General features: G+C 35.5%; 1 protein-coding gene and 1 non-coding gene across 3 annotated transcripts in view; both read right to left on the bottom strand.

The window, feature by feature from the left end:
* Positions 1-19,244, bottom strand: part of LOC140243937 (uncharacterized) — a 55,990-nt gene extending 36,746 nt beyond the window's left edge. The window contains exons 1-2 of one of the 2 annotated variants that reach the window (XM_072323605.1): positions 19,074-19,244; positions 18,855-18,971 (exon numbers count right to left, since the gene is read on the bottom strand). The gene's annotated coding sequence lies outside the window, so the exon portion shown is untranslated. The other variant, XM_072323606.1, reaches the window with a different exon arrangement.
* A 4,112-nt stretch (positions 19,245-23,356) lies between these two features.
* Trnai-gau (transfer RNA isoleucine (anticodon GAU)) lies at positions 23,357-23,429 on the bottom strand. Its single transcript has one exon. It is a non-coding gene; the product is annotated as a tRNA-Ile (tRNA).
* Between the last annotated feature and the right edge of the window lie 207 nt (positions 23,430-23,636).

Below are 23,636 nucleotides of genomic sequence, written 5' to 3'. Positions count from 1 at the left end.
ATGCGTACATACACACTTACTTAATGTCACAGCATGTACGCATACACCCTCGCACATACACGGAGGCCCACATAGAACTGTGTGATTATTATGTACCACTTCTACCTGCATCTCAGGGCGCACAATGTGATTAATTGTCCATGCGTAATGACTGGACTACACATGCGCATAATGCGGAACCACTCGTAGGTGGCAGTGAAGCGACGAAAACAGTGAATATCCCCGTAGTAAGCCTTGAACGCGTTGAGTATGCTTGTTGTATAACAGTGACGCCACTAAACGCTGGCGCACATATTACTGTTAACAGCAATGCCGATAATCCAACCGCCACGGGTTCTCTCACAACTCTTGCTGTGCAAACTGCGGGGAGAAGGTGTACGCCAGAAGTGGACCTATTACGAGACGCGGTTGATAGCTGCCAACGGAGATGAGCTAATATCGACAAGAATGCGCACAAGAGAGAACCTTTACCTATTTTCCCCCTCCCTCCCGCGTATTTTTCCCGTCTCTCTAGCCCCCTTGGCCGCCATCACCGAATCGCTCAAACATATACCGCATATCTATGTATTACTTTCTTTCCTCTCAACACACTCTCTGACAAACACACACACACACACAAAATCACGACACTGTTCCCCTTTCCTGCAGATTAGTGTTGTCTGTTCGTTCATCGCTTGTTTCCTTACAATAATATTGTTTGGTCTGTGTGCTGGGGTGTTTTTTTTTTTTCAATACATATTTTCATTTGCTATAAATAAAATTCACCAAAATTCACTTTTCTAGCATAATGAAAGAGCAATTGACTTACCGCTTTCAGAAAGCAGGGGAATAATTGCTACCATGTACATTAATTTGTGTCAGAATCAGGTTGATGGAATGTGTTATTTTCATGAGAAATAGATTTTTTGGGAAATTTTCTCTACACTTTCTTTATACTGTTGTCCACTCATACGTCATAACCTCTAATAGTCTCCTCAATCAGCGGTTCCAACATCAAAACTTTAAAAATTCATAACTTTTGCATCGATTGTCCGATTTTCCTCAAACTTTCACCGATGTGTTCTACTAATGTTGCTGCTTTCACTCAATCTACATTGCTGTTTGGGTTTGGGTTCCCTTTAAAGAAGCTCAACAAATGACAACAAAACGTTAAAAGGCCAAATGTTCATGAAGCGATAGTACATTTAGCAGGAACGACTGTTACTGTTTGGTGTGTTGTTGTTTTTTCCGAAGGAAAACATTATATTATGACTTTTTTTCCTATTTCCCCATCTTTTTCATTTCATCTTTTTTTAAATTTTTCTCCACCCAGCATACCCAGTGAGTGGTGACTTGAGTATATCCCCTTGATTTGTCATATTGTTAAGATAACTTTTTTTTTTTGAGACCATTATCCTCGTCAAGCGTTTGCTTTTGATGGTCACCTGTCTTTCTACTATATTTAGAGTTGCTTATTTTGTCTTTTCAACAGCAGGTACATGTGATACTTAAGTTTGTATATGCAGAATATAACACCTGTTCATCTTCATTTTGCATTATCATTAAATAATGTCATAATACATTTGAATTAATCACTTTACCTGTTTCCACTGTCAATTTCAAATGGTGTTGTACTTAACTAGTTTGTTCAATTGACTTTAAATCAAATTCATGTATGAAAAAGAAATGCAGAAATAAAATTAATTAATCCATCAATCATCATTCACCACTCCAGGTATTTTGCAACTCTGTTGATCTGCCATTTTGTGTGTGTGTGTGTGTGTGTGTGTGTGTGTGTGTGTGTGTGTGTGTGTTTTCAAGACTGCTTTGCACAATCACGTGTTTGTTAGTGAAAACATGGAGCTAGAACTTCCATGGTGAGACCATGGACCCTACTTTTTGTGTATAGGGTCAATGGTGAGACTAGAGAGGGAGCTTGATGATTTATCGAGCCGAAGAAGAAGAAGAAAAAAAGAATGTTCGGCGCTGGGTGACCCGAGAGTCAACTGCCGCCGTTGTGCTGCTTCAATAATAGCACAAGTTTCCTGTCATAACCGACGGTCAAACAATAATTGTTGTGGGTGTTCAGTATGTAAATTATATATGTACTCAAAGTTGAAGGAAACCGTCATAATACTTGTGAAATACGGCATGCGTCATCAAACTGGCCATGGCACATTCAGAGCCCACCAGAAGATGGACTTTATTCTTACGAAGTGTTCTATAAGTCAACCACACCTTTTACTATATGTACTAATATCATGAAGCATAGCCATATTAGTTATCATATAGGGCCTACACCACACGTTTTGAAGATCTAATCATTTTTTTTTATTTACTTTTTTAAGTCGATCTCGCCTATGAAACTCGAAGTCAAAGGGCCAGACAATATCTTCCGAAGGGCATGAATTCTCACTCACACTATTCATAGAATTGATAACAAATTTCCGTGGTTGAATTTTCTTCGAGTTAACCAGATTTCCACTTATAAGGCGTTGACTGTATATATATATATATATATATATATATATATATATATGCATGTATATATATATATATATATATATATACATACATAATATGTATATATATATGTACATATAATATATATATATATATACATATATAATATACATATTTATATAGATAATATAAGCTTTGTTTATAAATAAGAGGTACAGAGATAATCACGTTATTCTTGGTCATTGACACGACCGATCTTTTCAAAGTTTTTGGAGATTGTTATGATGACAACGATGAATCTGCCTCCTCAGTTATTATTATCAACTATAATGCGATATCCTAAAGTTTCATATTACTTGATGCGGGAGACGCAACATCTTTTTCCAGCTCGCCTACCACAAAATAGACCGACAGTTCGACCTCGATTATCCAGCCATGTCAGGACCGGCGCTCATCCGAATAAGCGAACTGGCCGGATATGGGAGACACAATGTTAATGTATATACATCAGTAGCTGCCGTCCAAGCTGGCAGCCAGGCAGGTGCACCCCGCAACGGTGGTGTAATCTATGCTAGCCTGCGCAAAATTGTAGTCCCTTCTTCACAAAAATAAAGTATATCTTTATGTGAAAATCATACATGTTTTACCTCATTAGATATTGAGAAACCTGATGCACATCTTATGAAATTAGTGAAATACAGGTCCATGAAAAGATGTTAAAGTCACTTTTTTTTTTCTTCTCAATTTTTGGATGAAAAAAGTCCTTCACTGCGTGAACGCGTCCGGATAATAGAGATTTCCGGATATAAGGAGGCCGGATAATCGAGGTCGAACTGTATAAAATTTTCAAGCAACAAAGCCACCGAGCATTCTGGCATTGCAACGTTGAATAGATAATCTCACGGGAGAATATTCAACTTTTTCAATTCAACTTTATTTTCATTTCCATTAAATAAAGAGGGAAAATTATATACAATGAATTTACAGAACATATTTGTACTTATTTCAACAACGTAAATTAACAAAATCTGTATGTGATCATGAGTAACAACACAACTGCATAGTAACCGTGGGAGGAATTGTAATCACGCAAATCATCTGTAAATCGGGTAATTATTTGTAAAAAGTGTGCCATTTTTTCCGGTCCTAATTTGATTGCATGTCAGTTGACATTGGCTCGTTTGATTTTGTTTTACATTGGTTTGTATAGTATCGTTAATTTATTATTCGTTTTTATCCGGGGTCCCATCGTACAAGCTTTGCTTTTTAGTGGGACCCTATATTATTTCCATTCTCATCTTTATTCAATTTGTACCATGCATAAGAATATTACGAATTGGAAAATACAATTATGTTTTTCTTCATTTTGTTACTCATTTTCACATGTAACGTCACGCATATTTTGTTAATTTACAATTTTGCAATTATTACAAATATGCTCTGCTTATATATTGTACACAATTTCTGTTTATTGGATGGGATTGAAAATAAATTTGAACTTTGATTTTTTTATGGTTGTTCTGATAAAACATAAATAAAAGAAAATAACTCCCGTCTGTCTTTCTTTACAATGCTTGTGATATCGTGAACACTATTTGTAGACTAATTTTGATTTCTCTAAAATACGATTTATTCGTGCTCTAAGACGGGTGCTGTTCGTCATTCCGAAGGTTCGATATTCCGAAGGTTCGTTAATCCGAAACACGCAAATTCCCTATACCTAGAGGTTCGTTAATTCGAAAATGAAAAGGGGTTCGTTAATCCGAACATTTGTGGCGTTATTCCGAAGGTTCGCTATTTCCGAAGATTTGTTAATCCGAAAATGAAATTCGGAAAAACGAACCTCCAGAATAAGGAATCTTCGGACTGAAGAGCCTCCGGAATAACGAACCTTCGGAATAACGAGCTGTAACCCTCTAAGATGCCCTTAACTTTCCGACAATACCACTGCTGCGTGATAAAAAAAAAACAAACAAACAAAACAGTCGAACAATAACAGCAAAACAACTCCATTAGAGTCAATGTTAGGAGTCTTATTGTCTTCTGCGAGATTCGCTGCTCCAGCGAATTTGATGTTTACAACAACCCTTGTCAGCTGATATTCACTATGCAAACATTACCTGCCGATCAAGTCAAGCCAAAGCCATGAACTGGGCGATGCTACGAGTTTATCAGATCTCTCCTCTCTCTCTCTCTCTCGCTCTTTCGCCACTGTGACGTCACATGTCGCCTTGTTTATATCGTAAGCAAGGTTTAACAATAGGTAATGTAAGTTCACGCGACTACCTCAACATCGATTATTTCGGCGGACAATCGAAGATTGGTTGTTGCGCCAAATCCCTTGCAGGTTACATGGATGCTGCCAGCGCAAATGGCAGATGAAATATGAATCATACTGATCAACACCTTTGCATCGCGTTGTTTGTGGCATTAAACATCTTAAAATCAACTATAACGACGGGCCAGTAACATAGTCTATGCTTGTGGGTCTTATCAAAAAGAAAAAAAAAAGAAAAGTAAAAAAGGAATGAACATGATTAAACTCAGATATAATAAGGATTTGGATACGTAAATAAAGAGGATAGGCAACGCTATTAAATCAAAATGAAGACTGAAGATTAGATTGAATGGTGCTATGTAATATGCTTCTTGTGCTTGATCTGATTGGCTTTCAGTTTCGCTATGAAACAAATAAAACACTGTATGTTATACCCTTTATTTCTGCATCGGCAAGTGCAATTACGATGAAGCTTTCTGAAGTGCCGGAAACATTTTGACAAAAAAGAAATGAACAAAAATGAAGCCGCAGAAACTGGATAGCGAAGTACCAGTATACAAAACTTTGATTTACGATGACAAGAACACATGAAACGAGTAAGGGACTCTGATTCTGCACTGATAATCCGTCACAAGTAGAGAGTAAAGGGATGATGAATATGTAGTATTGGTTGAGATGGGGCTTCAGGTTTCCAACTTCTTTGTGACTTTATAAGAAGCCGCTTATGCAATATGAAAGAGCATACATTATTCTAAGATGAATTGAAAGTTTATTTGATGAAAATTGGTTTTGAAATGACTGATATATCCAAAACAAAGCGATCCGCATAAAATATTGAACCCAACTTCAATTAGGATTGCTTTGTTTTACTTTGCTTTGTTTTGCTCTGTTTTTGGATATCTCAGTCATTACAAAACCGATTTTCATCTAATTAACTTTGAATCTCTCTTTTTTTTTTTAGAATTGTATGCTCTCTTAATTTTCATATGTGATTTCTAATAATCTCACAAGTTAAAAGCTGGATCCCCATTTCAACGAAAACTATACCATCCCTTTAAAATACTGAGAACTTAAATTGCTGCCAATATAGATCTGCTAATATTTTACGTTTGATTCCAGAATAATTGAGAGCACATTGCATGTGTTTCAACAGGAATATAAAAAAAAAGTATACATAAAATTGTTTTCTCCACTCTATCTTGGGGGGGGGGGGAGGGGTTATTTCTATTCCAATTTTTCATATTTTTTTTTCTTTTTACCAATATTTAGTTATCAGTAACATGCTATAACAGCAGTAGTAGTACATGTGTATGGGTACTGTTTTATCAACTTGACTTTAACAACCACGATTATTTTGACAAACTTTTGGTTATCCATGTTCATATACTCTAAGAATGTTCAATTGTTAATATCTATTGTGATTTTTGTCTTTTTAAAGACAATAAAACATAAAAGCGAAAAAAATCTCCACACATATCAGCAAGCACTGTATAAAAAGTCAGAGCACTTCACAAATTTTCGAAAAGGCAGACTCCATCGAAATCTTGTAAGATATATCAACAAAACAGAGTGACTGTTGTGTAATGCATTTCGCGATTTTTTAATCTTTAAAGAATCTAGAATTTTATTGATGCACAGAAGGTTCTTTTTATCTTAAAAAAAAAGGAAGTATAAATAAATGTCTGTTTAGTGACTTTATATATATGAAAGTGGAAATGTACCTCGGAGTGTCCTTGAGTCAAACTATAGAAGTGTACCAAATTTAATACAAACTGACCAGTTAAACTCTTCACAACACATTGTTCGTTTTCCCAAAATTTTGTAGTACAATATATTAGAATCTTTAATGCTATACAACGTAATCACACATTGCGTAATACTTGAATTAACGCACACTGCGAGATACATATTCACTTAATATAAAGGTATAAAACAGACATTTTGTACAATGCAAAGTTCTATGACTGAGACAGAATTGACGTAATCACGAAGATAACCCTTTTTTAACATAAAATTCCCCTCCACCCCTTCCCCAAAACAAACAAACAAGCTAACAAAGATGTAAAAATGCGATCATATAGTGAGGGATTTCAGTTAAAAAGACCATTATCTGTCCAACTGCTTGAAAGGATTGCTATATGTGAACATTAAGTGCAGGATTATGTGTTTGATAAACAATTCAAATAAATAAAATGTGGTACAATACGGGTCAGGGTATATGGGTAACTGATATTTCGTCTTCTGACATGATCTTTTCAAGTAGTGGGTAACACTATGTCAAAATGGCATAATGGCTATAAGAAGGAATGGTAGTATTTTCTTCGCCTTTTGACCATATGATTACATATCAGATAACCACCACCGTGAATGGTGAATTTGCGCGCACTAAATAAGATGGAATTTTCACGCCTTAGACGGCGATTATTCAGACGATGCTCAGCGTCGGTCGCGGAATGGCAGAGGAAGCGTTAAGCCAGTGAGGCGGTTAAACGTTGGAGTTAAAAAGGTCAGGAAGAGAAGAACTGCGTTTGATGAGGTATAAGAAACGTGACCTTTCCGGCCACGTGATGAAAACAGTCATCCTGGGTGTCTTGCTCTCCTTCACACTTCAACCTTTCCTCACACTCCGACTTCTCTCATGCAGAGTATTTCGATGCGAGTGTGTGTGTGTGCGTGGGTGTGCGTGTAATACACAATCTCGGAGGTGACTAAACTTCCACACGGGATTTGCAAAACGGTCCAATATTTCTACAACTGATACTGATACAGGTAATAATTGTGATGAAAATGATTTCAATAATAATCCCATCATACCAAACAGAACTCAGCATATACGCGTCTCTCAAAAATTAAATTCTTTATCATGGATTACAATATTTAAAAATCCACAAAATAATGATAAAACATGCTAATTTCATAACATCTTACTTACATAGTAAATCATGCCACAATGCCATTTTGAAACGCTCAACAGGCTAAATTAAATACATGTGATCGTAAGATTCGCTGATTATTTTTTCATGTGTTTTTTTTTTCATCATCACGAATACCCTACCGCCAAAAAAGAAAAAATAATGATTTCGTCGAAAAACTAATCTCTTTTTTTTTTTACTGTTTACATGCCAGACAAGTAAAAACTCTGAGAACTGAGGCGCAATATACCTTATTAGTAGTATCCAGATTTTGGCGATTTTTTTTTTTTTCCTTTAATACGGGGTCTGCAGTAGCAAGATGCTGGCTTATGCGGGAGAAAAAAGAACTATGTCATTGCTCTGCGCGTAAACTTCCGTTTCTCGTTATTATTCACCTCATTTTCATGAACTCTAGGACGAGCTGAACCGGGCATTCAAATAGAGCGTGAAGGAATATAGAGCCTTATTTTTTAAGAGTAACGTATTCCCGAATGGGGTATACCGGCATTCTGAACACGTGGCGGCCAATCAGGAATGATCAGTCGTATTAGACGATGAGTTCAGATCCCACGCTTTTTTTCCCACTACAATCAAGTAATCAGTGATATGTTGTCGGGGCATGCGAACTTCATCACTGAGCGCTGCACAGGAAAAACAAAAATCTGAAACTGCTTTCCCATTCTCGGGATGTTTCTGGACGGAAACTTCATTAGATTCGTCTCATAATGAAAAGGGAAGACAGAGACGAAGAATTAAAGTACAGCTGGCAATTTCACGGGCAATTTATGGCATTTACGGGCAATTTTGAAAGTACGAAATTCAACTTGCATAATTAGAAAATCAGTTATTAAGGGCTTGTTGAGCAAATAATGAGTCACTATTAAAATTGTTACATTGACACATAATGAAAAGAAAAATGTGTTTAATGGTATCATCTATACATGTAACCAAGTTCGTCATCGAAAAGTCGCTAAAATCTATATACACGACACTGGTCCTTCCAATAGCTCTGGATATCATTGTTTTAAAAAGGAAGTAAATAATGTAAATGAAAGCATGGAATTCCCGCCAATTATACATTGCCCAACAATTTAGTCCATGATTTGTTTTCATTAGTTACATTTCACTGGTGAATCTTATTCAAAGTCGGCACACTGTTTGTTTGTTTTTTATCGCGTGTAGTTAAGTATTACTATAATACGCTTTACAAGAGGGTCAAGGGAAATTGTCCACTCTCCAGTGAGAAAGGTGACCATTTTTTTTTTCATCAGAGGATCATCAAATAATTCGGCAAAAGCTATATGACAATACGGGAGAGCAACTAAAAACACTCACAATAGTTTATAAAGTGTTACATTTGTAAATAAACAGTAAAACGGAACAAATAAATCTATACTCAGCAAAAAGAGAATGCAAACATTTTTTTTTTCGACTTCATATTTTTCATAGAAGAGTTGATGTACATTAATGTATCATACAACATATTAAAGGTAATTTAATTGGCTATCAACCTATAGTATATATAGTTCAATATGAATGGAAACTTTACGCATGAATGAACGCGTTCGTTTTTGTCCTCCCAGGGACAAAAGTAAAGATTGCAAAAATTGACATGTTGTCTTTCATTTACAAACGTCCATAACGATAACAATGATTTAATGACAAAAATTTAATGACCAATTTAACACTATGAGAGACGTGAATAAAATAGTAAAAATAAGTTTTCGTTCTCTTTATCTCTTAGGTATACTGTAGCCTCAAACAAAATCAAAGTAGGAATCTAAAGGGGAAAATAAGATTTTTTTTTGGTCAACTCAAACCTCAAATGAAATAGGGAGTAAGGGCAAAAAGATGATTAAATGAATTAACATATTATTTCATTTCATTCTTTAATTCAGTAATTTAAGAATTCATGAGACAAATTCACGAACAAAATATCACTTACGATTTTATTAATTTTAGAAATCAATTCAAATTCCAAACATTTTTGTTTGGAATTTGCTTCTTCTCTCATTCCATTTGAATTTGGATTTGATATAAGATTCTTCATTTTCCTCCATTATTTTTAGCCTTTATCTTTTGAGCTTCAAGAAATATTATAGAGATCATAGGTTTGTTTTTGCAACATAATTCATGTTTTTTATTGTGTTAAATTTTTCTTTTGTTCTTATTGCTACATCGAAGCGCACTTACGCATGAACGACAACTTGTTCATTTTTGCAGTTTTTACTTTTGTGCCTTGGAAGGGAAATATAATGGCGTTCACTCATGTGTAAAGTTTCCCTTTTTTTATTTACCTGCCAGGTTAACAGCCAATTATACTACCTTTCATACGGTATATAATACATTAACTTTTAGCCAAATATATCTACAAGATATATAAACTTGAAAAAGTGTTTGCTTTCTTTATTCTTTTTCTTTTCTTTTTTTCTGAGTGCATGAAGACTTGGCAAGATTCAAACAAATAAATGAAATTATGTCATGTTGAACTAAAGAGCAGCAAATCCCATACAGCGACGATGCTATGTTCATAACATTTGCGAAATTATCTAGAATTTCTCCCAAAATCATCATGTATGGGTATATATGACACGCATTTATACACTTCTTTCTTACTTAATTCAAAGTTTCATCACTTTCATTGTGCTGGCCGTTTATAGAAACTTCAGAAAACAACAAGGGGTTGAATCTTTAAAACGAAACAAACAGAAAGAACGAAAACAAAATGTTTACTTCTTCGTTCTGGAGTAACTGTTGAATTGCTGCTGGGTGATTTTGTTTTGTTTTGTTTTATTTTGTTTTGTATTGTATCGTAGTTAGTCTTTCCAATTTTTTTACATTCATCAGGTCAGTTAGATTCACTTACTTTATGGCAAAGAAAGAAACACACACACGTAATTCAGAGGCAATAAAGGCAAGGACATAATCATGACAAGGTCTTAGGGTATTTAGTGACAAATACTGCAGTCCCAGATGTTTTCTCTCAGTTACACGAACCCCTGCACATGACTCGGAATAAGAGAACAACTTTATCGATGGATTCTTAAACGTGACGACTCTTGGCAAGGCTAGCTCATTCCTACATCGATGAGCTACTTTCTAGGTAGCAACCGATTCAGCACCTGTTCTTTCTATATTCGTTGTTGGAATTCTCTTCATTCAAAATATCCCACAGTTGCAAGGTCGGGAAGTCGCGGAAACGTATGGGACGAGCTTGGCTTGTGATGTTCAGTTACCGCCCACAAATATTGCTGTTGTAAACCGACTGACCTTCTCAAGCCACAGTCAAGCAATGCACATTACAGAGAGTGAACGTGATCGTGTCCATCATGATGGACTCCGCGGACAACTTCGGCGATCGAGCGAGGTTTCCCATCACCAGCGCGTTCGTGAGCTCCCGAAGACTAACTCCCGAAACGGCACCAACGGATATGATGCTCTATGTAATCTGATTCGATGACTGTCTTTATTCAGTTAAACGTGTCCAGTCACCTATAACCCTCTTTGCCAAGTTGATAATCTCCATTGAAGATGCTATGCTAGATAAAGGCCGCAGAAGTGCATTTCCATTTTACTTCATTAATTCGTCTTAGAATTAATGCAATGCTTCTTTTCCCCCCAGACTGATTTCATTTCAACGTGAGCTTCATTTCAGCTACGAGGGCAGCTGATATTAAATGAGTTCTTGGAACGATAACTCGCTAGAGATACGTGAGCTAAATTTTTAGGAGTACGAATCACAAGAATTCGCTGAGAAAAGATTACCACATCCCCTCGTGTGTATCTTTCTTTCTTCTTCTTTTTTTTTTTATTTGTCTGACAAAAGGAGCTCTGGCAGAAATGCGACGTTGCTTCAATGCGAGAGAAACAACTATTCAATTATACATAATTCATTCAGCTTTGATGACGCGTGCCGGACAAGAGCGGATACTGGAAAGTGAAAGAGACGAAATCTATTATGCACTCTCAAAATCGTTAATCAAAGCGTGTTTGTCTGTATACATGTACATAACTCTTCGCCTATTTGACCTGTATAATCACTCTATGAATAAAGGACTGTTTTGTTTCTGACTACACTACATTATCTTAAAATAAACAATTCAAGGAGAGTAATGATCAATACTGAAATTCGACATAGACTTTATCTCAGTTTAATGAGTGACATGAAGGCCTAATCCTACAAAGTATACTTTGGAAATTGATGAGACTCAGACAATATTTCCCGTTTGAAAACCATATTTTGTCTTGCAGAATTGCACAACAGGAATGACAGAAACCTTGACAGAAAGACAGAGGCCTGTACACAAACTAAAAGTGAGCGTGGACTGAATTGAGTCTGATGGCAAAGTTTCTAAACCCATCGCAATCAGCAAACATCGATAATGTAGTCATCCTCATATCAATCTCAAATACAGAGATGTACAAATGTATACGGATGGAAACGATTTTCCGCCATGGATTCAAAGGTTGAACTCGCATTATGACGAATTAATCATTCAGATACGCTACGTCTGATGGTTTCCATAAGCAACGCAAACTTGACAACAATATTGATGATTCCATACGGCTCGAGTGATCATGCCCCGCGCTTTTTAGTGCCGTCCACATGCAACACATGTATCACAAAACACAGATTTCACCGCGACGATTTGCTCGAATGTCATCATACCGGAAATGAATTAACTAGACGACCGAGTCACTCTCGAATAATTTCTTTAGTGGTTTCGGATTTCTTATCAGTTGATAATACCGTCACCCGTTTCTCTGATACTCTTTCATCGGAGTCAACGGCACTACAGTGTGGCTCTCTCTCTCGCCCTCACACACAACACTTTACAGCTTTCGTGGTATGCATGGCCACCATGTGAGCCATTTATTGTCTCTCTTTATTGACATGGAAAATGAGAAAATTGAACATTCACACGTTCTTCAATATTGAATTATTTTACTGGAGCACGCAAAAGCAGACTGTCACACACGGAATATTCCACAATTTCACGCCGAACAGTCATGATTACCTGCTTGTACAATTATGTCCTACTGATCATCATATCGCATTGATGTGGGAAATTTCATAAAACAGATAAACAAGACATGTTTCGCAAACATACATTTCCATGCAGCTCATGCTGACTAATGCTGGAGGACTACTTTCAAAATAAATTGATTTTAATAATGGGTGAGAGTCAAACAAATAGAATGGTATAAAAATTGAACATGAAAATAATAAGAAAATTACGTAATTTTCAAGTCATGCATATTTTTACTGTTTTCAGTATACTATTCACAACTAAAATTCTGTTTTATTGGATGATTATATTATGGATGGTGCAGGGTAGTATTACCTCGCGACTCATCCATCGATGAATACACAAAGTATAATTAAATATTTTGAGGTATATACAATACAATAAAATATACTTTATTTATTCATCTATGTATCTATTTATTTATTCATTTATTTATTTATTTATTTATTTATTTATTTATTTATTTATTTATTTATTTATTTATGGATGTAGATAAGAATTCATTGTTTTCTTTATTCTATCCTGCAGGGTCAGCCTATTCCGTACTACAAAAATGCTTTGCAAAGACGCCCGCAATTTTAGAATTAGCATATTATAGCACTACATGTACTCCCCATTTTAGGTTGTTTTTTTTTTCTATACAGCGCAACAATAATGTGATGAGATGTGTGAGCAGGTCAATGGAAAAAGCTGTTGGGAGGTCACATCATTATCACCTCCTAAAAGCCATGTGCATGCAGCTTTGAAATGACCAAATCTAACTTTCTTATTCAACCTTAATACATGTATATCCGATTTAGATGAAAGCCCTAAACATGATTTTTTTTTTGTGTGTGTGTGTGTGTGTTTTGTATGTGTTTCTTTGTTTGTTTGTTTCATACATGGAAAAAAAAAAAACTTTAACACGGGTTGGAATATCATTTCCTCTTCTACATCCCAGGCACTTGGCTATGCCAGCGAAAAGGCGTGAAAGTGCTTTGTTCATGGAATGTCCTCCGTGACGATGCAAGCTATCGTATAGAATTAACTGTTAATACCCGACAGAGCGTTGCTCTTCAATTCAGACATCGATTCTGCTCTGCTACCATCTGCATGCGTCGTATCTTTCGTTAAAGCTCTCCCAGAGGCAATAAACGAGAAAATCTCCCTCGAAAATAAGGATATCAATCTATATTCTTATCGCAACATGATTTAGAGATGGATCTTTCGTCCCATATTCTATACAATATCTACTCATTGGATTATTATGTAATCAGTCGTGGACCTTAACACTGAGAAAAGTCCAGTTCAGCAATAGGCTGCATGTTTTACTCTTTGGATAGCTTTGATAAATCATAAAAATAACAGTTGTACAATAATAATCCAGTTATAAATATATACCTAATCATAGTAAGCGGAAAGATTTTGATTTCTTTTCCTCCTAAATATACGGTTTAAAGCGCAACATATATTGCATACTTTCGATCATGTTATTTCTATACAATGGTGGACTTGTTAAAGTTTTTTTTTTCCCTAAAATATAAATGACTGCGATTGTGTTTAGTTTGCAAATAATTAACTAGAATTGTGCAGAGACTAATGTACTTTCACGATGCATGCAATACTGCAGGAAAGAACCGCTTTCACAATGCGTAATTGACACATTAGATCGACGGGTATTTTTTTTTTTCTTCCACGATATACTTAGCAAATTCTCCACGCATGTCATATTTGACGTCAACCCAAGGATCAGGTTCAAACAATAGAAAAATTCAAAAGATTTATCAGAATATTCCAAGTGTGGTATCCTTTTCATGGTCTATTGCACCTTTATGTACTTCGAATTTATTGATAACTATATCTAGAAATGAAAATGATCACCGGCAAAACAATGAAATAATGATGAATACTAATACGCTGTATCATTTTTTTTTTTTGAATGACATATTTTATCATGCAAAATGGAAGGGGAAAATGCTTAGGGTGCATGGAGTCCCGAGTCTGATCATAAGATATTATAGAGAAAATATAAACGTATACGGGAAGCAACATCAATATTGGGTATCTATATACAAACAAATATATAAAAACAAACAAAAGTGTAAGACGTTAGCTATCATCCACACGCACTTTGTCGAATCAAATCAATCACATTTGTATAAGAAAACATTGTTTTTTGGATAATTCTCGATTAAGAAACTTCAGCTTTTGTTCTTGAAGCCACTATTTATCATTTGCGGACGAAAAAAAAAAACAGCTTTGGTGTTTCAAAATAATTCTACAATGTGAGTTTTGGATAGAAACAACCGATATAAAATTGTTAATCAGTATTATCAATGTTTAGTATTGTTAAATATACAAAACGTGAACAATAGTTTTATCAAATCGTTTCTACTATATGCTAATTATGATAAACCGCCAACAGCTATGATTATTTCAGAAAAATTAGTGATATCTTCTTATATTCGCGGCTTTATTGCCAAGGATGTTTTGTGATACAACTGAACGGCATCAAATGTCATACATGTGTAATTCGAATTTTTTTTAAAATCACTGCTCCCAATGATAAACAGTGGTTTTTAATGTTTGAAGTGAATTTTGCGTCATAATAGACTATCACATTAAGATGTTGCCTACACCAAGTTCTGATTGCCTATCGAGTATTTTGTTTTCCTTTAACGTTTGACATTCTGTCAAACGCACAACAGTAACCTCTCACGCGGTCGTGAAATTATTAATGATGTGGCGGTATTAACGGTATAATATAGGAAAGATAATAATGAAATTTAGCATACTTACAATTTTGATATATTTATTTCTATCATGAAACTATTTTAACACAAATTACTCATTTAACATAGAATGAACAATAAGGAAATAACACCTGTTTCCGCTGGCATATAGTATCGATTGTCGATGTTGATTTGAACGTAAAATGTAATACAGCAGAAACCAAATCCGTTTGTTGTCGGGTTCGTTTGTTTTTATCACATTATTTCATAGTTTACTCTTAAAGTTATCAAATCGAAAATTGATATGCTCATTTGAATGTACATTATTATATAGCACAATCCATCATCTATACTATAGGTAAAATACAGCAGTCAGTTGATGTGCATGATTCAATATTCGATTGTAGAATTAGCTGTACTAAAGATACCTATAATGAAAGCGGCAGTCATTATGTAAAAGAAAATCTAATGTAAACGTCTTTTTTAAGTGTAGTAAACCAGAAAGTTACCAGTGCTTCAGTTTTATAGAAAGTTACCAGTGCAGGAGTTTGATATAATGTGCGTACAACCGTGTATGTTTCAATGTTATGACGAATAATTTGTATATAGAGAACATCTTCAAACCAATCATATAATTGTCATCAGTGAAGATCCCACTCCAACAACTTAATTGTAATGTTGTATTTATTTTTAAGAACTTGTTGATACAATATTGTTATCGCATCATCCTTTGCTTGGCGTGTGAAACTTGTCCTTTATATCTGTTATTAGTCTTAATTGTTCATATAGCAGTTAACAGTGTTCTGAAGGAGACTATGGAAGAGGATCATCTTGTGCCAAATTGCATTGCAGAACTCGAGTGTTATCTTTTGTTGGTAAAAAAAAAATGAAAATAAATGAATTTGAAATAGAAATTGAAATTGAACATAATCCGCAGCTGTTTCTGGACTTGTGTTTTGTTTCGTTTCGTGCTATACTTTTTATTTGTTCACCAGATGCGGAATTCGTTGGCTGTTTGACACGCCCAACGCGATGCCCACATCTCTCTCAGGCATAATACAAGGTTGTATACGAAATGCTGTTGCGACAGTGCTTTAGCTACAGTGATAAGTAACCGATTCCATCTTGTATAATTGTCAGTTTGTATGGTCTATATATGGACAATATTGCATGCATGTCTTTTTATTATTTTCATTGTGCTATTTCCGAGGAAGTTTTCAGTCAGCAATGATGAAAGTGAAATCAAACTTTATCCGGTGACAACTTTAAATAAGACAACTTTGATCATTCACCGTTATATACATATTATTAGGATTATTATTTTGCACAGTTTTGCGATTGCACAGCGCGATTGAACAGGTGACAATACAAAATCGATGTAATAAAGAAAGCTGTATCACATACAATTTATTTTGTAATGATGAAAACAAGTACTCATAACGACAAATGCGACACAAAACATGAAAGTTATGAGTCACTAAAATAAAGACATTTCGAAATAAAATTACGCTTGTTACTTTCCATTATGTGATTTTCGAGGGCATGTTTTCGTCTTATAATCATAGTAATAACCTTGTGATTAAAATTGATTATAGCATTCGAATGATTTTGAGTGATATATTTGTACACAATGATAATGCATGATACAGCGCACTCAAGTTACACCGTCCTTAATGCGCTCCGAAAACACATACACACACACACACACACACACACACAATGCAGCTGCCAAGATTGTTTCTTTGCATTAACATGCATAATTTTTTTCATCACTCAAAAGAAATTCAGAGATCGACAACAACGAATGCAAAACTTTGGACATTTACATGTATTAAAGCATTTATGCATCGCGTGGCTCTTCTTTGTTTGTTTGTTTTTATTTACAACAAACAGTATAAATCGTGCACATTCTATGAAACATCGTAAAATATGCTGAAAAATGCCTCTGGAGGCAAACTTGCGTGGTACAAAATCTCTTACCGAGCATGTTGCAGGTATAAGTGCTAAAATATAAAACATCAATCGACCCCCGTCAATGATTAACAGCAAAATGCATACCGAGAAGAAAGGATAAAATGCAAAAACACAACAAATATTATCATCATTATCGGTAGGCCTTCCAAACCAAAATAAAAACAAACAAAAGTCAATTACGAGATCGCCCTTCCCTATCAATTAAATTCATTCACGACGTCTACCCAGAATATCAGTGAAATATCACCTACAATATATCGTGTTCTAAAATATTCCTTTCATTGTTTATATATCACGGTGGTTATAATTCCAACAGAAATATTTTTTGAGGGTTATTGTAGCTTTAACGATTCTTTTCAGTATTGCGCAAGACTGCATACCACATGCAGTACGGTCATGCGATCATTATTATTACAGGGGAATTTCCCTCCTGTGTGGGCCTATGCAATGATGAATACTTTTAGTGATGTGCAACAGAAAGAATGGACACCATGGATTATTATTACGGAGGTTTGAAAAAAATATGACATAAAGTCGAGGATATGAAAGCCCAACAATATCATCTGTGGGCATGTTATAGATAGAGCTATAGCTTCGTGGCATGTCTTTTAGCTTTACACGCTGTTTGGGGGGCTCGGCGTTGTTAACTGGAGGGTTTCCCTGTGTCCCATATCGAGCACGAAAGCCGGGGTGGCGCAAGTAAGCAATGCTCGCAAAATAAGTTAAAATTTGGTATTTGCCACGATTTTACGACGGCGAATTTTACGGATAGCCTGCTTGACACTTTATTCAAAGTAACTATATGGCTGAAATATTGATTTCAAACACGCTTTTCAAAACAAATTCGATTCTACGGATAAAGTCATCACGTATGGTGGCCTAATGCCCACTAAATTGAAATATCACTATCTTGTAGAAATGATATCTTAAAACTCACCTTGTATTCTCCAAAAATATGTATACGTAACAGACAGGTGATAGGTGTTTCCGATTACATACATAATTAAGACACATATTTCGTTGCCCTACTAAATAAAATAAAGAGACTTTTGAGAAATACACGAATAGAACATGGGCGACCACACTGCTTTATGAGACACTGGAAACGGAGTGCGACCAAGCACCTTAACAAATTCGAAAAGAACACTCAAGAAATTACACCAAATAACACATCCACCATGATTGCAAACGAAGCAGACAAAATCATTCGTTAGTACAAACTCTACATTTACTCACAACTGAATTTTCGCCTTGTAGGATGTAACGTTTGAACGAATAAAACGAGTAATTCGACGGACAGCTGTGAAAGAGCGTATCGAAACAAGCAGCCCACTATTCCACGCAGTCGGCGCACGGCACTAATATCCACCATTTTGGATTCCACATATTGATGGGGAAATTACGATCGAATTTCACACGAAAAATCACTCGGCTCGGCTCAAAACCTTCGATCCACGTTACCACCTTACGAAATCTGAATCTTTAGAATATATAGAAAACGACTCACATGTTCACCTGGGTGTACGCTGCCGGGTATGTCAGTAATGAGCGAAAATCCTAGGCTTTGCCGGTCCGAATTTAGTACTCGAAGCCCTGTAACACAGCAGTCAGCGAGCGGTGCGGTCTACAGAAAAGACACACGGTAAAGTATAGCGTATGAATGTGTGCGGTGATGAATGGCGGATAAAGTCACGTGACAAAATTCCAATTGACGGCTCATACGTACATAATACATAGAAGAGTTGGACGGGCAGGGTTTCTATATTCGTGCTGATATTGTCTAGGGCCTTCGGAAAAGCAGCGAGGTATGCCGTTGTGCCGCAAGGGTACGCTAACTCTACCGAGAAGCTCTCTTTTATAGTGACAGTGACTACAAAATATGACAAACACAGGACGGTAAAGGACAGTAAATTGAGAAGGTAGCGCGAATCTAACGCGTGCAACCGTCTTTTGTACTTTGATTGGTGATATCATTTCGCACAGGGCACGGCGTGGTCTTATGGTACTCATAATGTGTTGGCATAATGATAAGAGTGTCTTTTTTCCTCTTCTTCTTCATTAATAAGGATCACTTGCTCCTTGCTTGAGTCACGGTTTTATCCTTACGAAGCCAATACCAGTCACGTTTTTTTTAGGGTGGGCGAAAGGGGGGGGGGGGGGGGTAGCAGAATAACGTATATTGTAGTTAGGCCTATTGTTCTCTCGCTCGTTGTAATGGCAATATGATTTGCAACTTGAGTTATCTGTATATAAATGGGTAGAAAGCCTATAACGTTTAGTGATTATAGTACTGTCTTGTACACAGATCTTCGTAGCAGCGTTCACAATGAACTAGTCACATTGGAATATGATGACCACGTTTGAGCGTCCAACAACAATTTAAAGTCATAATCCACAGCGTCAATGCGGAGATAATATATTTACAAAAAAGTAGGCCCTCTTCGAATGTTTTGCACTAGCTGGAGCGTGCTCTCTCTAGCATGTTTTTTTTTCTGTTAGTTTGGATGGGATATCATTTTTTCCCTTTTCTTAATACTGTCATTTCACTCATATCGGAGTGGAGCACACAAAAAAAATCGAGCTTGAATGATAGTTCGTTTTCAGAGAGTATAGTTATGAGGAAGTAAGAGGGAATTGATTAAATTTGTGTTTTCTTGTCTTGGAGGCTTCACTGCAAGGCAAAAACACTTTGTCAAAACGTGGAAGATTTGTGACAAAATGCAAACAAGAAGTAAAAGAAAAGATTCCTGCTTGAATGGGTGGAAAGGAGCCTAACGTCGCAGGTTTTTTAAGTGTCATTTATTGTACCTAAATCATTGTTTTGTTTGATTTTTTTTAAAGCATAAAGTTAAACTATTTAATATTGCCTCTCGTATAGCGCTGATATGGACCTCAAATTAAACGAGATGAGGTTGTATGAGACAGGAGAGCGGTTATCAATTTAATTGATTTTGATGCGGGCCTACTTGAGTGGAGTGTAGTTGAAATAAAATAAAAATAATGTCTGATTAAATGAGATGAAAATAAAAAATATTAACAACTTAGTATACCGTCGGGACTGTAAAGACGAAGCCGTTGCACTGTTAAGAGAATCACCTGTCGGGATCTTAGATGGAGTGAAGAATGCAAAGTTATCGTGATAAAATGCTGATCACTGGAGTAATTATTTAACTGAAATGCATACATACAATGGTTTGAAGTTTGCGTGTTATGGACGTGAATCGTCAACACAGTTGATCATTACGAGGTCCCAAAATAAATACAATTGAATGATAACAAATTTGCAAATAGTTTGAAATAGCGGCTGGACCAAGCAAAAACTTTAAAGGAAACCAAAACCCAAAGAGAAATGTGGATTGAGTGAAAGCAGCAACATAAAGAACACATCAGTGAAAGTTTGAGGAAAATCGGACAATCAATGCAAAAGTTATGATATTTTTAAGTTTTGGTGTTGGAACTACTGGATGAGGAGATTACTAGAGGATTTGACGTCATGTGTGGACAACAATAAGAAAATATAGAGGGAATTCCACAAAAATTCATTTTTCATGAAAAATGACACATGCATTCCATCAACTTGATACTGAGATCCAAGAAATTGTGTTAAGGATAGCAATTACTCCCCCTGTCTCCTGAAAGCGGTTAGTCAAGTGCTCTTTCATTGTGCTAGAAAAGTTAATTTTTGTGGAAGTCCCTTTATATTTTCTTTTTTTATTGTTGTCCACACATGCCGTCATATCCTCTAGTAGTTTCCTCATCCAGCGGTTCCAACACCAAAACTTTAAAAATTCATAAATTTTGCATCGATTGTCCGATTTTCCTCAAACTTTCACTGATGTGTTCTACTAATGTTGTAGCTTTCACTCAATCCACATTTCTCTTTGGATTTTGGTTTCCTTTAAGTCCTAGAGAAAGTTGTTTACTCTTACTCTATATACGCATTTTATACCCATCAAGATTATTCCTCGACAGTGTCTTATCGATTACAAAGTCTTACGACTCTAAGTTCGTTATTTGCACAATATTGTTCTCTTTTTCAAATCAATTTTATACGCATTGCATTGATCAAATCGACAGACACTTTTTAACATTTTATAATTAATTCATCCCCCAAATAATATTTGCTTCCATTTGATCATCCGATCTTTTGTTATTTACTTGTCATTAGAAAAGTGAATCAAATCGGGAACAGTCAAGAGGAAAACAAAATAGACCTACTTACTTGATGCAAATTAACAACAGAAAAATTAATCAAAGTAATTTTTATTATCCTCTTGACATAATTATGTAACATGTATTTTTGCAATTATCTCGATATAAAGACTGCATTCAGGCTTGCAAAACGCAGGCAGTGATTACTTTTGATACGTTGAAGAGATGAGGAGATTACTGAAAAGATACAACATCATTACAATTTGCAAACACGTTGAATGAATGCTCAAGAATAACTTAATGAATGACTGTCTGACAAACACTCGTAATGATTGTTCAACCTGAAAGTCCATATGCACGATTTTTTTTTGTTTAGTTGATTTTTATTTTTTCATTTGAATCAATATTCAAAGGGATTCGAATATATCTTATAGCAACTGAATCTTATAAATGAATATCTTAGTAACTCGAATTTCAAGACGTGATCATGTTTTCTTTCTCTCTCTCTCTCTCTCTCTCTCTCTCTTTAGACCAAACAAATTCCCCTCAGAACAATGGCAATATCACTCCCAAAAGTCAAAATTCCCAGCAATATGCACACTGCACCAACATACTTTGCACGCAAGGCGCAAACATGATTATGCAATATCCCTTGAAATCAGTACAAAGCGGCAAATCATTAGTATTATAATTATTAACATTTATTATATTGACATGTAATCTCTGAGTCCTCTAAACCCAAACGTCTGTAGTTTTTGGCTATGTTATATCACTTCAAGCAATGATTTATGATAGCATCGCCTTCTGCATGAATCATAATTGTATTTATATTACAAAACAAGGTTTTGCATCGAACAATATGTCTACTTTTTATGATTTGATTGTTTATGGCTATAATGCGATCATTTTGTCATCTATTCGGGTACAGCCTGTATCACGTTATTATTGTTAATCTATCTTTCTTTAAATAAATGCAGAACGGTATCGTCAAACAAACAAACAGCTATACCAATGGGAACGACCCCGACAGAAATTGTTTCCTTAGCCTTTGTATTATGCTCACGGATTATTTTGAACTAGATTATGATCTACATTGTACTTATTAACTGGTGGAAGAGGTGAATACACCCCATAACTTTTCATTATATTGTTTAGTAGGCAATGCAGTTTGGCCTTTCGCTTTTCTTTTCTTTCTTTTTTTTTGGGGGGGGGGAGGGGATGATTATGATTGAGTGTGCTATACCAATTTTGCATGTGTAAAGATGCATTTGACAAGGAATACAGAAATAAAATTGATCGAAATACAGCAACAAGAATCCCACACCCCTACCAAATGTGGAGAAATAAAGTAATTTAAGAAAAACATGTGAAGAGTTTGTTTGCAAAAACCGATAAGTCCATTTTTGAAGATTTTGAAATAGGGTCTCTGTCATAAAGTACAAAATAATACCTTTTAAATGATATATTGATCACAACATATAAAGGTATATTTTTGAAGTTATGGTCAAAAGAAGCAAACATTTTCTTATTATTCTCTTTGTTTTTCTTGACCTTTAATCGCAAATATCTCCATTTGACAAATATGGACTTATCGGTTTTTGCAAACAAACTCTTCATGTACTATTGTTGTTGCTATCATCTTCATTGTTGTTATCATTAACATTATCATTGTCATTTTCATTATAAGTTTTATAGTTAAAAGGATCCTCTCAGACCTTTATCGTTAGTGCAGAATTTATGACGAGGAGGTTTGCTAATCTCACTGTTTCGTAAAAAAAAAAAATAAAAAGAAAAGAAAAGATGGAAATAAATGACCGAGTACATGATTAATTTGTTAAGGAAAAAGGTAATACATTCTGGTCTATGTGAGGCTCGAACTCACGACCTTCGCGTTATCAGCACGACGCTCTGCCGACTGAGCTAACAGACCGGAGCACGTTTGAGCTTAGGTTCTACGCAGACAAAAGAATAAATGAAACAAAATCGTGCATGCTGATTATACTCACAAGTAAAAACTCGTTATCGAGTACCCTGCTTTCAACAGTAACAAAAAGGAACAAGATATTCGAAAATTGCCATTAATTGGAATATTTGTTTTTTTATTTTTCTTTTCTTTTCATCATTTAGGGTCGAACTT

The sequence above is a fragment of the Diadema setosum genome, chromosome 20 (assembly GCF_964275005.1).
Source record: "Diadema setosum chromosome 20, eeDiaSeto1, whole genome shotgun sequence".
Classification (NCBI taxonomy): domain Eukaryota; kingdom Metazoa; phylum Echinodermata; class Echinoidea; order Diadematoida; family Diadematidae; genus Diadema; species Diadema setosum.
This window is presented reverse-complemented; position numbering and strand designations above follow the sequence as displayed.